This window comes from Heteronotia binoei, chromosome 8 (assembly GCF_032191835.1).
Source record: "Heteronotia binoei isolate CCM8104 ecotype False Entrance Well chromosome 8, APGP_CSIRO_Hbin_v1, whole genome shotgun sequence".
In the NCBI taxonomy this organism is placed as follows: Eukaryota; Metazoa; Chordata; class Lepidosauria; order Squamata; family Gekkonidae; genus Heteronotia; species Heteronotia binoei.
Window position 1 is genome coordinate 44,860,786 of NC_083230.1, and position 14,946 is coordinate 44,875,731.

Sequence of the window (14,946 nt, forward strand, 5' to 3'; positions counted from 1 at the left end):
GACACTGCAGCACGATTGTCCAGAATTCCTTGCTAATCCTATCCCTCAAATCCGCCAGCTTCTGGCAAGGAATTCTGGACAATTGCACTACAGGAAACCCTAAGGTTGGCCACTGGAGGACAAGAAAACGGGCCCCAAACACTGCCCTCTGCCAACTCCTTGGCGATCTTAGCCTCCACTACATGTTCTAAACCTTTAACCAAACTAAGGATCCAAGACCAAGTTGGCACCCGAGAACCCTGAAAAGGAATCCTAAAACCCAACTTAAAACCATTCAACAAATACAAACTGTCAGCCCTGCGTGGGTACCTACAAAGCCACTGTTCAAGCGGTCCCACCTTTATCGGGCTGGGGCCCTTTACCAGCTTTGGAGGGGGGGCGCCCCCACCCTGTCTCTTCTGGCCCTTACGAGGCCGAACTCTTGGACAGTCATTAAATGAGTGTGGGCCAGCACACAGGGGGCACTCGTGCTTGAACTGGAAAGCTTTTCAACTGCACGCCCCCTGCAACCCAAACTCCCAGCAAAGCAAGCGGGGTTGAACCGCCTGCCCCACAGAACTGCGGGAAGATGAAGAAGAAGCGGAAGGAGAAGAGGAACCCCTAGAAACTAAGTGACCGCTGTCAGAGCGGTCCCCCAGATTTGGTCATGCAGGCGACATCACCTGCAGCCACAGCTGCTGGTGAATCCGGTCCCAAGGAAGTGAAGGGTACAAAGCAGCCCTTATCCTGAATTCCTGGTTGTATTGAATCCAGGCAGGACCGCTGAACATCGTATACCCCTTGTATATGATGTCCATGTACTGAATCAGCGCTGCTGCCCACCAGGGTTGAGCCTGCGCTATCACTCCCGCATATATATATAAAACAACAACAACAACAAAAACCCGGAAGCCAATTGGCCCAGGTCCTATCAACCTTCCTCTTCCTAAGCTTCTCCTTTTCTTTATCATCCAGCTCCTCCTTATCCTTTTTTTCCAATTCCCTAAATAAAAGGGAGAATATGTCAACATATTCCCCCTTAAGTATTTTGTATCTTGTGGCAGGCAGCAGGTGGTCGCCCAAAGGTAAGGCAACCTCACTGAAGGACATAGCACCAAAAGGGATCGCCCCATAAGGAGATGGGAAACCCCAACTGCCAGTTAAAGAAGCAGCCACCCCATGCTGCCCTACCCCAGTCCAGTTGCCTACTGAGCCAAGCAGACCATATGGCCACATCCAACTACAGTGCTGTCCCCCACCTGAAGCTAATGGAGTCCCGGCAGCCCCCAAAGCAGCACAGACTCCATTGGATGCAGCAGATCCCCAAGGCCCCCAGGGCCACACAGGCCCAGAATAAGGTAAAGAACCATCCCCTGATTTACCAGGAGGAACAGCAGGCACCAATGCTGCTCCCGCACCAACCACACCGGACGACGGGCCAGATCCAGCATCTGAGCCGACGAAGCCCACAGCTCCTCCATTAGCAGTTGCAGCTGACCTGCCCTACAAAATAGACAAATGGGTCAATATATCCGCCTGCAAAGCCCACTTAGGAACCCGCCCCACTCCTGGCATCTGAGAAGGTGAAGTCCAGATGCCCGCTCTAAGGCCTGCAGCCTCTGGAAAATGACCGCGTTCACCTCGTCCTCACCCTCCTCATCTGAAGACAAGGGGGGTGGAGGACGCTTCTGGGGCGGTTTAGGACCTTGCGTGCCGGCTGCAAGAGTTTGAACTGCAGTAAAGCAGCTTATCACTCAGCCAAAGGCAGGAATTTTTTTTTTATTCCCCTCACATAAAATGGCTGAAGCCCACAAAATGGCTGCCACCTCAGGGCAAGTTAAAATGGCCACCAAGAACAAGAGACGAGGAAGAAGCACCAGCACCTTCCAAAATGGCCGACTCTAACACACCCAATGGCTCCTGTCTTAAACCCCACCTAAAATGGCTGCTAAGCCCACGAGGCCATGCAGAGAACAAATTATACACTTTAAAATTGGGGGAGGGAGACACCAATTCAAGCCCTCCAATGAGGCAACCCCCCGTCACCCTTACAAAATGCCCCTTCAATTCCCCCCAAAAAACCACCAACCAAGAAAAAGATTGAACATGAACATATGAAGCTGCCTTCTACTGAATCAGACCCTCCTGGGTCCATCAAAGTCAGTCTTGTCTACTCAGACTGGCAGCGGCTCTCCAGGGTCTCAAGCTGAGGTTTTTCATGCCTCCTGGCCTGGACCCTTTTTAGTGGGAGATGCCGGGGATGGAACCTGGGACCTTCTGCTTAACAAGCAGATGCTCTACCACTGAGCCACCATCCCTCTCCCAAAATTGAAACTAAAAATGCAGCCCACGCTACTCAGGGCAACAAAACAAGGGCTGCAACACAGCCAGTGAAGGGAGAATGCTCTACAAATAGCGGCTCCCTCAAGGGGATCAAACATATGAAGCTGCCTTCTACTGAACGAGCCTTCCTAAAAACCAGGGTCCCACAACGCGATCTCCCTCACGACACGACTAAACGTCAAGCTGACGAACAGCCTCCCAAGGTAAGAGGGAGGCCTAATCCTCCCGATGCCGGCTACAAACATTGAAAGAATGCTCCCTCTCACCGAGCAACTCAAGAGTACTGTGAGGAAGGGAGCGGAGGCTTCCGAAGGCACACAGAAGCCCCGCCCCCTGCAAACGTGCCAAAAGCGCACTAGATTGCCCGCTCTCTCCTCCGGAGGGGGCAAAATCTCCCCGGCAGCCACGCCACGATGCAGCGGGCTGCTGGAGGCTCCGATCTTTCTTAAAATTCATCCTCCATGCTATACACTTGCAGAAAATAGTGCCTAATTTCTTTTCCCTTACTACTAATAATAGAAGGGTAGCTTTTTAGAGATGAAATAGAAAATCTAACCAGGTCAAATTTATTCTGAATTCTTCCTAAGTGCAACCAGTTATATTAACCATAGCAGTATTTATATGACTTTGCCCATTCTTACTTCAAGTCCTTCTTTTCAATTCAAGCTGCAACATAAAATCTTCGTTGAACAAAGCTATTATAATTGTTAGATTTTTTTAATTGCTTGAGTTAGCATATTTTTAAATGGTCTCTGTAGCTGTTTGCTTTTATTTAGATTTTACATATCCTTCCTTTCAAGTCCTTGAAGGGCTCAAGAACCTGCACAGTCTGAGAAATGACCACCCAATTGTCTCGGGTGAGACAGTTCTCTTCCTTTTTTTTTCTTTGGTCAAAATTTTTTATTTTGCAATATATTGAAAGATATTCTACTATCAAAATTTAAATATAATTCTTCAATAGATTACATAATTTCCCACTCTTCCCACCCTCCAATTTATGACCTCCACCAGTATACAAAACAAATTAAAAACCTTTTAAAAGTAAAAATTCACATATATAGAACCTTAACTAAAAGTTATCATTCACTTAACTTTATCTTAACTCCAGTATAACTACTATTATTGTTCCTTAACTTAATTCTTAATCTTATTCTTCAGTATTACATATTTAATCATATAGCCATAATCAAATCTTTTTTCCACTTTAAGAGTTCAATTAATACTTATTAAATATTAACCATAAAGTTCATAATCATGGAGTCACCACTAAAAATTATTCAAATCTTGATTTTATCTTAACTCACATAAACTTACTATATTAACTCAGCTACTTATATTCTACTACTAAAGCAGTACTCAATAATCAGTCCTTCTTTCTCCTTTAAAGTTCAATTAACGTTATCAAAAACCACTAAATGACTCTTCACCTTCCATTGTATCTCCACATAATTTTGGAATTTATTCCAATCTTCTTTAAATTTCTCCAGATTACAGTCTTTTAAGAGTCTAGTAAGTTTGTCCATTTCACTCCAATTTAGGACCTTTAAGATCCAGTCTCATTTTTCAGGTATTCTATCATGCTTCCACATTTGTGCATACAATGTTCTCGCAGCTGAAAGCAAATACCACAACAATGTCCTGTCTTGCTTTGGAAAGCTTTCCATTTGTAGTCCCACCAAGAAAACATCCGGAGCTCTCTTAATATTATATCCCAAGATTTTCGATATCTCTTGTTGAACCATAAACCAGATTTGCTTCGCTTTTTCACAAGTCCACCACATGTGATAGAAAGAACCTTCATGTTTTTTACAATTCCAACACCTATCAGAGACTTGATTACTCATTTTTGCTAATTTTTAGGTGTCATATACCATCTGTACAGCATTTTAAAACAGTTCTCTTTTATTTTATAACACGTTGAAATTTTCATAGAGTTCTTCCGTAGGTGTTCCCACGTCTCCATTTGCATTTCTTTATTAAAGTTGTATTTCTTTATTAAATTGCCCATTTAATCATTTGAGGTTTCACAACCTCCTCTTCTGTAGACCATTTCAGTAACAACTTATAAGTCCTTGAAATCAATTTTTCATTTTCACCCAAAAGCATTTTTTCTATTTCTGTTTTTTCATATCTTATACCTGTACTGCTAATATCTTTTTCTACCAAGCTTTTAATTTGAAGCAGTTGAAACCAGTCAATTTTTCCCTGCAATTCTTCAGTCGATTTCATTTCTACTTTGCCTCCCTGAAATTTTAGCAGTTGTTCATATGATACATGTTTCTCTTCTCGTGGACTTTGAGACAATTTTATAACTTCAGTTGGCACTATCCAAAGTGGTTTTCTCTCATCACCATATTTGAAGCAGTTGAAACCAGTCAAATTTGAAGCAGTTGAAACCAGTCAAATTTACCCTGCAATTCTTCAGTCGATTTCATTTCTACTTTGCCTCCCTGAAATTTTAGCAGTTGTTCATATGATACATGTTTCTCTTCTCGTGGACTTTGAGACAATTTTATAACTTCAGTTGGCACTACCCAAAGTGGTTTTCTCTCATCACCATATTTATTATATTTTTTCCAAGTAGTCAACAAGTTCCTCCTTATATAATGGTGTGAGAAAAATCCATCCATCTTCTCTTTCCCATAATACAAATATGCATGCCAACCAAAAGTATTTCCATGACTTTCTAGAGCCAATAATTTGTTATTAGTCAAAGTCATCCAGTCCTTAATCCATACCAAACATACTGCATCATGGTATACAATTAAGTCAGGTAATTGGAAACCACCTCTTTCTTTTGCATCCGTCAGGATTTTCATCTTAATTCTTGGCTTCTTGCCCGCCAATATAAATTCTGAGATCTTTCTTTGCCAAAGATTAAATTGTTTCTTATCTCTCACAATTGGAATGGTTTGAAAAAAAAACATAATTCTTGGCAAAACATTCATTTTAATTGCAGATATCCTCCCCAACATAGATAAATTCAATTTATTCCATTTTAGCATATCTTCTTCAATTTTATGCCAAAGCTTTTCATAGTTATTCTTATATAGATCAATATTTCTCATCGTAATCTCCACACCTAAATATTTTACTTTTAAGGCAACTTCACAACCTGTAACATTTTGTAGCTCTTTCTGTTTGCCTAAAGACAAGTTCTTAGTAAGGATTTTCGATTTTTCTTTATTAATATAAAAGCCTGCTAACTCACCATGCTCTTTAATTTTCTTTAACAACAAGGGTGTCACTTGTAATGGATTTTCATTAATAAATATCACATCATCTGCAAAGGCCCTATATTTATATGAAAAACCTTTCAACTTCAAACCCTCAACCTCTTTATCTTCATCAGTTTGAGATAGCAAGACCTCTAGGGTCATTGTAAACAACAATGCAGATAGAGGGCAGCCTTGTCTTGTGCCCTTGCTAATCTTCATTCGTTCAGTCAAATCCGCATTCACACAGAGTTCAGCTTGTTGTTCTGTATATATTGCCTTGATCATTCTTATAAAGTCATCTCCTAATTTCATTGTTTCCATCACAGCAAACATAAAGTCCCAGTTGAGATTATCAAAAGCTTTTTCCGCATCAGCAAAAAATAAAGCCACCTCTTTTTCTGGATGCTTATCATAATATTCTACAATGTCTATTACTGTTCTGATATTGTCTCTTAGTTGCCTTCTGGGGAGAAAGCCTGCTTGTTCCTCTTGAATAGAAATGTTCAAATGCTGCTTGAGTCGTTCCGCCAGAATTCTAGCAAATATCTTATAGTCATTATTCAGTAGTGAAATTGGTCTATAGTTTTTAACATTCATGGAATCTCTATCATCTTTCGGAATCAAAGAAATAACAGCTTCTTTCCATGTATTTGGCACCTTCCCATCTTGCCTAATACAGTTCATCAATTTTTGAAGTTTTGGTACTAATATTTGTCCCAAGACTTTATAAAATTTTGCTGAAAAGCCGTCAGGACCCGGAGCTTTTCCTAATTTCATTGAACAAATTGCTGCTTCAATTTCTGTTTTTTCAATTGGATCATTCAGGATTTTTTTCCATATTTTCACTTAAGGGTTGTGCTTTTATTTTTTGCAAATAGGCATCAATTTTCTCTCTATTTACTTGTTGACCTTTGAATAATTTGGTGTAGAATTTATAAAATCCCTTTTAATTCCAGCATGATACACAATTTCTTTACCCTCCGAAAAAATCTTGTTTGTGAACTTTTTCTCCCTTTTTTTTTCAGTTGCCAAGCCAAATATTTCCCGGTTTATTAGCACCTTCAAATGATTTCTCCTGTAGCCTTTTTAAATTCCACTCCACCTCTTTATTCAATAAATGTCTCAGTTGATTCTGTAAAATTATTATCTCTCGCATTATTTCCCCCCCCCCCCGGTCTTTTCTTCAAATCATTTTCTTTTCTGCCTATTTCTGCTTGCAAATCCTTCAATTGTTTTTCCTTGGCTCTTTTATCTGTATTGTTCAATGTAATTAATAGTCCTCTCATAACAGCTTTATACGCATCCCATACGCATCTGAATATTAACCTCTTGGTCTTCATTAGCCTGGAAGAAAGCTTTGGTCTCTATTTCAGGAGATTTCACTACTTCAGCTTTTAACAACAGGTCTTCATGTAGTCTCCATCTTCTTCTCTTTCTCTTTTCCTTCGCTAACCACATTAATGGATTGTGGTCTGCACCTATTTTCGGAAGAATCTCTATTTTGTTAGTAATAAGTCCCAAATCCTTCGTAGTCCATATCATATCAATTCTTGAGAAGGAGTCATGCCTTGCTGAAAAAAAAGTATAATCACATACATTAGGATTATATTTTCTCCATATGTCTTCCAAACTTTCTTGCTTTATTATTTAAAAAAAAAGACTTTGGCAGCTTACCATCTTTTTTCTTTTTATTCCCCAATCTATCCAAAGAGTTCTTAATTGTTCCATTAAAGTCACCCATTAACATTACCTGCTCATAAGTCATTTGATCTAGTTGTTGCAAAATGTCTTTTAAAAAAGCATCTTTTGCCCCATTAGGCAAAAGTCCCAACAACAACGTCTTTTTTTCATTCATAAACACCTCCACAGCAATGTATCTGCCTTCATTGTCTTTAAAAATCAATTTTGGCTCCAATTCTTTTTTAACATAAAAAACCACTCCCTTTTTTTTCTTTAGCTAATGAAAAAAATTCTTCCTCCAAAGCCTTATTCCACAAAAATTTGTAATCCAATTGCTTAATGTGTACTTCTTGTAAACATACTATATTACATTTCTGCTTTTTAATCCAATGAAAAATTGCTTTTCTTTTTTGGGATGAATTAAGTCCATTTACATTCCAAGAAATTAATTTGTAATCCATAGTGATTTTTCAATTATTTTGTATCCTCAAATTCTTTATTGTCCGCCAAAAATTCATTCATTCCTTGCGTGTCCACTATTGTTTTTCTCAGACTTTTGTATTCAAAGCTAAGACCTTCAGGTAAAATCCATCTGTATCTAATGCCTTTGTCTCTTAACTTGTCTGTCAGCTTCTTGAATTGCTTTCTGTCAGTGATAACTTTTCTTGGCAGCTCCTTCATCATTCGCATTCTACTTTCCTCCACCACTAGTGGGCTTTCAAATTGCTTACTTCACTACCACGTCTCTAGGTAGCTTGCGCTTTCTGGCAAATTCTGAATTGACCCTATAGACATAATCACACAAACGTCCCATCTCCACAGGGTCATCTTCCATAAAGTCAGCCATTATTGTGACAACGTAGTTTTTTAAATCCTCTTGGGCAGTCTCAGGTACTTTCCTTAGACGAATAATGTTCTCCATCAGCTTACAGTCTTGTAGTATTGCTTTATCCTGCATCTTCTTAATGGTAGCATCTTGATCTTTTATTTTTACTTCAATCTCCTTAGTCTTTTTAGCTATTGCTTGAGACTCTTTTTTTAGTTCATCAATCTCTTTTTTGATATCCTTCTTTACTTCTTCAGCACTAGAATTAATTTCTTTAGTTATTTCTTTCTGTTATTAAGTCCTTCGCTTTTAACAGTTTTGCTTCCATAGCATCCAGTTAATCTTTGAACTTTCTGTAATGGCCTCCAATTTTTCTCTATGGTTGCTGGTTCTTGAAAATACCCGGATGTTTGGAAGTTCCTCTTTCTCTCAGCAGTTATTTCCTGTCTCTCTGGCAATGAAGTCTCGTTCTCACTGATTGTAGATCTCACAATAGTTGAAACACACGTCACTTCCTGCTTTGTAATAAGAGACTGCAGTTTTTGTTATGGCTGGGTTTTTTTTCAGAAGTTGCAGGAATTTTCAACAGCAAGTATTTTACTGCACTTTTCTGCTTTCCCTTAGTTCCAAAAATTCCACTTTCACCCCTTCCACTTCTCTTTAATTTTATACTGTAACCAATAGTCCTGGATCTTAAGAGCATTTTATATTTTTAGTTTTCTGCTATGTAATCCTTGTGCTTTTTCTTGATGTTTTATTTTTTAAATTGCATTGCAAAATCCCACTATTCTCCTACCTTTCCTAAACAAAATATTGCAAGAGTTGTACATCATTTCTTTCTCTCAGCTCTGCCCCCAAAGACTCCTGGCTCTACCCCCCAAATTTTAGTGGACCATGAAGGAGAAGTATAAAAATAACCGAGCCATGGTGGGGGGGGGGGGAGTTTGGGAAACCCTGCTGCAAAGTATATGACATCTGTAATTAACAACAATATGTAAAATAACAAAGCCCACTCAAACAAGGAAATATTCTCCTAACAAATAATACTACAAACAGTGTAACACAGTGCAGTAATCAGTACAAAAGCAGGTTGCTCTTAACAAATAGATAAATGTCAAGCCAGTCCAAAAGTGTTGCTCAGTCAACAGAATTCTTCTCTGGTCACTTCGGACTTGACCATCTTAAAGAAGCAAAGCTGTACTGGTGATCAATAATATCCGGTTTTGGGTAGCCTTAGTCTCCAGCATGCATAAATCTCAGAGCAATTTTCCCATGCCTGAAATACATTCCTTCAGGACGCTGAGTCTAGGAACAGAGGGATCATATTTCAATCAAGAGGAAGGCGATTGGCATCCCAACAGGTAGAATATATTTTTCCCCTTTTGAAAAAAATCCTGACAAGGTTCCAGGTGATCATCCTCCTGCTGTGCCTCATTCTCCCTCTTGGCACAGAAGTGCCACCGCCACCAAACATCTCAGGCAGAGATGCCTGGCATCCCTTCCCTGTTGCAGAACTCTCCCAAAGAGCTCAGGAGGTAGTCGTGGTGGTACTGATGTCCTGGCTGGGTGGTGGTGGCCGCTTGGGCACCCCAGCACCAGCCTGCTTCTCCCCTTTAAGAAGCTGGTTCTGAATGTCCTCCCCCAACCCAGAGTCAGGTGGGCAGGATCTCACCCACAACTGATCCGGGCCCCGCACAGCTGGCACTGTGTATAGCATGCATCCTCCATAAGCCAGAAGTGCTTCCAGACTTCAGAGGTGTATGGATGCCCAAGCTGACCAGCAGCTTCAGTATCCACCAGAGCCAACTCCTGTGAAGTGTTCAGGGTAGACACAGCGTGTCTTGGGGTGGCAAGAGGAGCTGGCCAGCAGGAGGAAGTGGGCAGAGAGGCACCTTCATCTCTTCCCCTTCCACCCCATGTGGCCTCCCCTCCTGACCATCCCCCAAAGGCCTGCTGGTGCCCAAGGAACCGAAGAAGGGAGCTGGTCCTCAACCAGCTTCCTCTCCAGCTTTTGCACAATACTTTGCATCCTCTTTGGGGTGATTGTTTTGGACAGAAAACTGTCCCCAAAGCTCAGATCCAAGGAGTACTGCTCTTGCTGCCCCTCCTCTGGATGCTGAGGCTGAGCAACATCAGCTGGAGGAGAGACTGCTTGAGCAGCAGACCCCTGCTCAGTGCCAGCACCTAATGGCACCTCTGCTGGGAGTGCCATAGCAGCAGCCTTAATGAAGGGCCCAAGGCAGGCCTTCTTCATCACACTACGTCCAGAGGTCAGAGTGCTGGAAGGTGGCTGTGGAGTGGCCCTACACACAGGTGGGGGTAAACTGTGGTCCTCCCCCTCTCCCTCCCCTCCACCCCTCTAGTCTTCTCCCTGGCCTTGTCACCAGGGCCCCTCTTCTGTTGAAACCAGTGTCTCATCTGAACTGAGAGTGGGGTTTTTTACAAACCTACCTCATTACACTGTATCCTGAACCAACAGGTGGCCTGACTTCTTTTTAAAAAACCCTCCCACCAAAACTGGGGGGGGGGGTTGGTCCCTAGCCTGTCCTTTTTGGGGTGGGAGCTAGTAGTAGTTTGGTAAGGTTTAGGAAACTAAGTGATCCTGCCTCTACCTGGCTACAGTTTTTAAAGTTTACCTTGAGATGAAGGCAATCCTTGTTATATGCTCCTAGTTAAACTTCTCCTTACTAGATCCTGGGACAAAAAAGATTTCCTTGCAAACTAAAAATCAGGTATCCCCTATGACGAGAGACAAGCTGTGGTTTACCCTATAGAAATCAAAGGATGCACTGGCTTTCAGTGACTGAAAGCAAGATGAACCGCAACCCTACATTCTTTAAAAGGGAGCCTGATCTGGCCTAGTCACGCTGCCTTTTTGAACAAACTTGTAATCTTTTTAAATTGCCCCTATCTGGCCTGGTTGAGTTTGAAAAAAGCTAAAGCCCTAAACTGGATTAAGTTTTTTTAAAATTTGAAGAAACACAATCCCTAAAAACACCCTTATTAGTGGGGCAGCCTATTTACTGGACCTAATCAAACTGAAAACACCCTCAGATTAAAAAACATCCTCTATAAAAACAGGAAAGGAAACCAGTCTCACCCACCCCACACAGGCCACCCACCAACTCCCTCACACCAACCAGAGAAAATTTTAAAAAACCCAAAACTTCACTTAACAATTGAAACCTTTTAAAAACTTAACTTTTACACACAAAAAAACCAAACTCAGACCAAACCAAACAACTTCTCCCCCCCCCCCAAGAAACAGAACAAGGAAAAAGGAACAACCGTAGTAGGAAGCAAGGAACAGCCACAAAACAAATCCAACCAAGAAACCTCTTAAAAACTTAACTTTTAACAATAAAAATTAGGTCAAACACTCCCCCCCCCCCAGGAAACAGTACTAGAAAGGAAAAGGAACAACAGCAACCCAATAGTAGCAACAAAGCAGAGAATTGTTTTAAAACACTAAAAAAAACTTGACTTTAACAAATACAACATAAGAACAACACTCCCAACAACCTTCACCCTAACCCCAAGAAATCCTAGCCACCCACAGAAATCAGGAAAAGTAAAAGGACACTGCACTTTTAAAAGTCCTCTTACTAAAGAAAGATATGGGCAACCCCCGCCCGCCCCCCCCCCAGGCGCCCACCCCCAACAGAACCCCTAACCCCAAATAAGCTACTCACCCAAATCTGGATATGTAAAGGGACTCTGCGTTTTAAAAGGTCCTTTTACATATATCCTAAGTTAAATACGAACAAAAAGAACCCCAAGACTTACCTTTGGATGTCTTCCAATCTAGGCAGGCCAGGCAAGAAAAGAGAGACAGAGAGCAGCAGCAGCTGAAGCCAAGGGCCAGCACAGCACAGTATTTCTTTATCAGCCCACAGCAGTCCACCAGCAGCAATGGAATCCAGCCAGGCAGACTCTTCAAAAAGGTTCTCTGACCCTACACAGAGCAGTTTCAAAAAATACCACTGCTCTGTGATTGGCCAGAGAACAGTGTTTACTTGGATACCCAAGTAAACAAAATAACAACAATGTAGCTGATGGCTGGGATTAGCCCAGCCATCAGCAACACAACAGCCCTGCAAAGATGCATGCATTTGCAATGTATTTTGCAAATGCTTGCTTTGGATTGGCTGCTAGGACTCCTCTCCCCCTCCCTCCCTGATCCCAGGGAGGCTATGGGAGAGGTGAGAAAAGACTTCTAAAGGCAGGAAAGGAGGCAAGCAGCTTCCCTGAGGCTGTAAAACCTCCTTTCCCACTTTTTCCATTGCATTCTGAATACCGCCAAATATGGATTTGGAAGTATTTGGGGCAACCATCTACGGCTGCTGTGCAATGGATTCGGAAGTATTTGGCACCAAATACTTCTGAATCAGGGGGTATATGAGGATTTATTCAGTTCGGCTGAACCAAATGCACATCCCTAGTGACTACTCAAGGCACCATTATATGACCAAGGGCATTTCTTTGCATATCAAGCAACACAAAAAGGAATGTGTTTGCAGCACACCATCCCTTGTTCCATCATGATACACAGAAACTGAGGGAAAGAGGATTGCCTCAGTACTCAGTCAGACCTTTTTTCTTCAAGCACTCATTGCTTGGGAAAAAATCTCTCAAATACATAGGCTGCTTTGCTCCAACAAGGACTATCATAGTGGAGCAGTTTAAAATCTCATTTCCCTTAAAGGAGAATTGTGTGCTTAATGTAAATTATTTCTGTATGAAAGTTAAATGTGTGAGGGAGAGTAATTGCCTATTATTCCATGAAATGGAGAGACTGATGGAAAACAGGCCCCTTTAAAGGTGTCCCTAGTTGATAGATACAGCAGGTGAGTCTTCCTCTCTCCTTATGCGCAGTCATGTGAAAATAATGAAACCAGCAAGCAGAGCTAAGGGGGAAAAATCATTTTAAACTGAAAATAGCTCAAGTCTTGATTTTAATACAGTCTCCATTTGGAGTTTCTTCTTGCAGCAGGATGGGTCTCAATGTTTAGCATCACCCACGTTTGTGTGGCTGATGCATATAGGATAGGAGCTGGCTAACAGCATAAGCCACCACAGCATCATTTCACTGCAATGAACCCAGCAGTTGGGTCCTGCATATCTGATCAGCTTTTCTTGGAGCAACAGAAAGTCTTCACTATTTGTTAATGTTTCAATAGACAGTCTATTAAGCTATTGAAAAGGTAGCAACCCATAATAGATTGTTTATTCCATAAACAGGTGATAGGATATACAAAACCTCAGATACTTTTATCTCTTCCCCCCACCCCAATCTGTGACCTTGTATTTTTTAGTTTTGCCAAGGCCTTCTCTTTGACCCCTATTTTCTGCAACATCTTTCCTTACCATCCATCATTTCCTCAAGTTCTTTTACATTTTCACCCCATTGCCCATCCTGTGCTAGTTCTTTCAGCTATCCATTTCCACCACTATATGTCCTGTCTTCTGAAACATCTCCCTCCCCCCCCCCATGCCCCCTTTTGTCTATGCATTTTAATATTCAGCCAAGAAGGCCAGCATGATGTAGGGGACAGTTGGACTAGAATCTTGGGAGACTCAGGTCTGCATCCCTGCTTCTACTGTGGAAGCTCATTAAATTTATTTAATTCGATTGGATGACCTTGGGCCTGTCACACTCTCAGCCTGGCTCATCTCACAGGATTTTGATTGTGAGGAAATGGAGGAGAGGAGAACAATGTTTTAAGTCACTTTGAGTACCAACTGGAGAGAGAAGAATGATATTTATTTACATTGTCCTTAAAGTAGTAGGTGTGCTTGAAGTAGCATGACTTAGACTCATCCTCATGTTTGTCATTAATGTTCTGTACAAGCCCATAGCCAGCAATTTTTCTTAGGGGGGCAAAGTTTTTTGTTAAGGAGGCAGTTTAGCACAATGGAGAGCAGTCTTGTGTGTCTGTATAGAACTGCCATGCTTATACTTCTTGTTTAGTCACAGCATTTGGCTTCATACCATTTTGTTAAAGGACATTTTTAGTCAACCCAGATAGGGATTAAAAAGCAAGTGGAACTGCCAGCAAAATTGCTTGGATGGCAGATAAGATTTAGTAGCACCTTCATTTTGGAGAGTCAGACAAGACAGTAAGCAGAGGCACCAGCAGGAATAGGATAGGAGGGATCAGGAGCATAGAAATTACACATCTGCCATCTTGCATCCCAAGGCCCCATCCTCCCATGCTTATACTTCTAAATAATTAAGTCAAGTGGTCCCAACTAAGTAAAGTGGTATATCACACACAGTTATCACCTGAGAAGAGAGGAAGAGTTATTGGACTCTTAGTTGCAGTGTAAACACATTGGCTGTGGTAAGACTGGAAGGTTAGTGCAGTTTGGGCACATTTTGTGATGGAGATTGTTGTTCAAGACTCCCACCTGGATCTGGCCTCAATATGTGCTTCTTTCATGGTTCATTGTTCAGATTAGTGCCAGAGGCAGATCTACTGTGATACTAATGAAGCTTAAGTTTCAGGGCCCCTAGTCCCCTAGCTCCTGAAGCAACTCTTTTTTAATGAGTGAATTTTTCAATTAAAGTCAATGGAGATTTTTAAAGTGTTTGTTATTAAATTAAGGCTATTTTAGTGATAGAATCACAAGCCAATGGGTTTGAAGTGCTTAATATTGACCTTAGAATGGAGCATGCTCAGTGTTGTAGCTTTCCCTAAGTGGGCTGGTTGTTCCCAGCAGCCTAGCAGTTCAGTCTGACCCAGGAAGAAACAACAGCACCATAAGAATGGGAAAGGCCTGCATAGATCTTGTTATTTCAAGGCCTGCTTTGGATTATTGCAGGTAAATGTTGGTAACCTATGCAATTATTAGAGATCTTTTAAAACAAAGGTTACTTCTTGGGGAGTTATTAAATGT

The 14,946-nt window shown here is 41.4% G+C and overlaps 1 non-coding gene across 1 annotated transcript; it reads right to left on the reverse strand.

The window, feature by feature from the left end:
- Positions 1 to 2,224: 2,224 nt before the first annotated feature.
- Positions 2,225 to 2,297, reverse strand: TRNAN-GUU (transfer RNA asparagine (anticodon GUU)). The gene has a single exon. It is a non-coding gene; the product is annotated as a tRNA-Asn (tRNA).
- Positions 2,298 to 14,946: the final 12,649 nt, after the last annotated feature.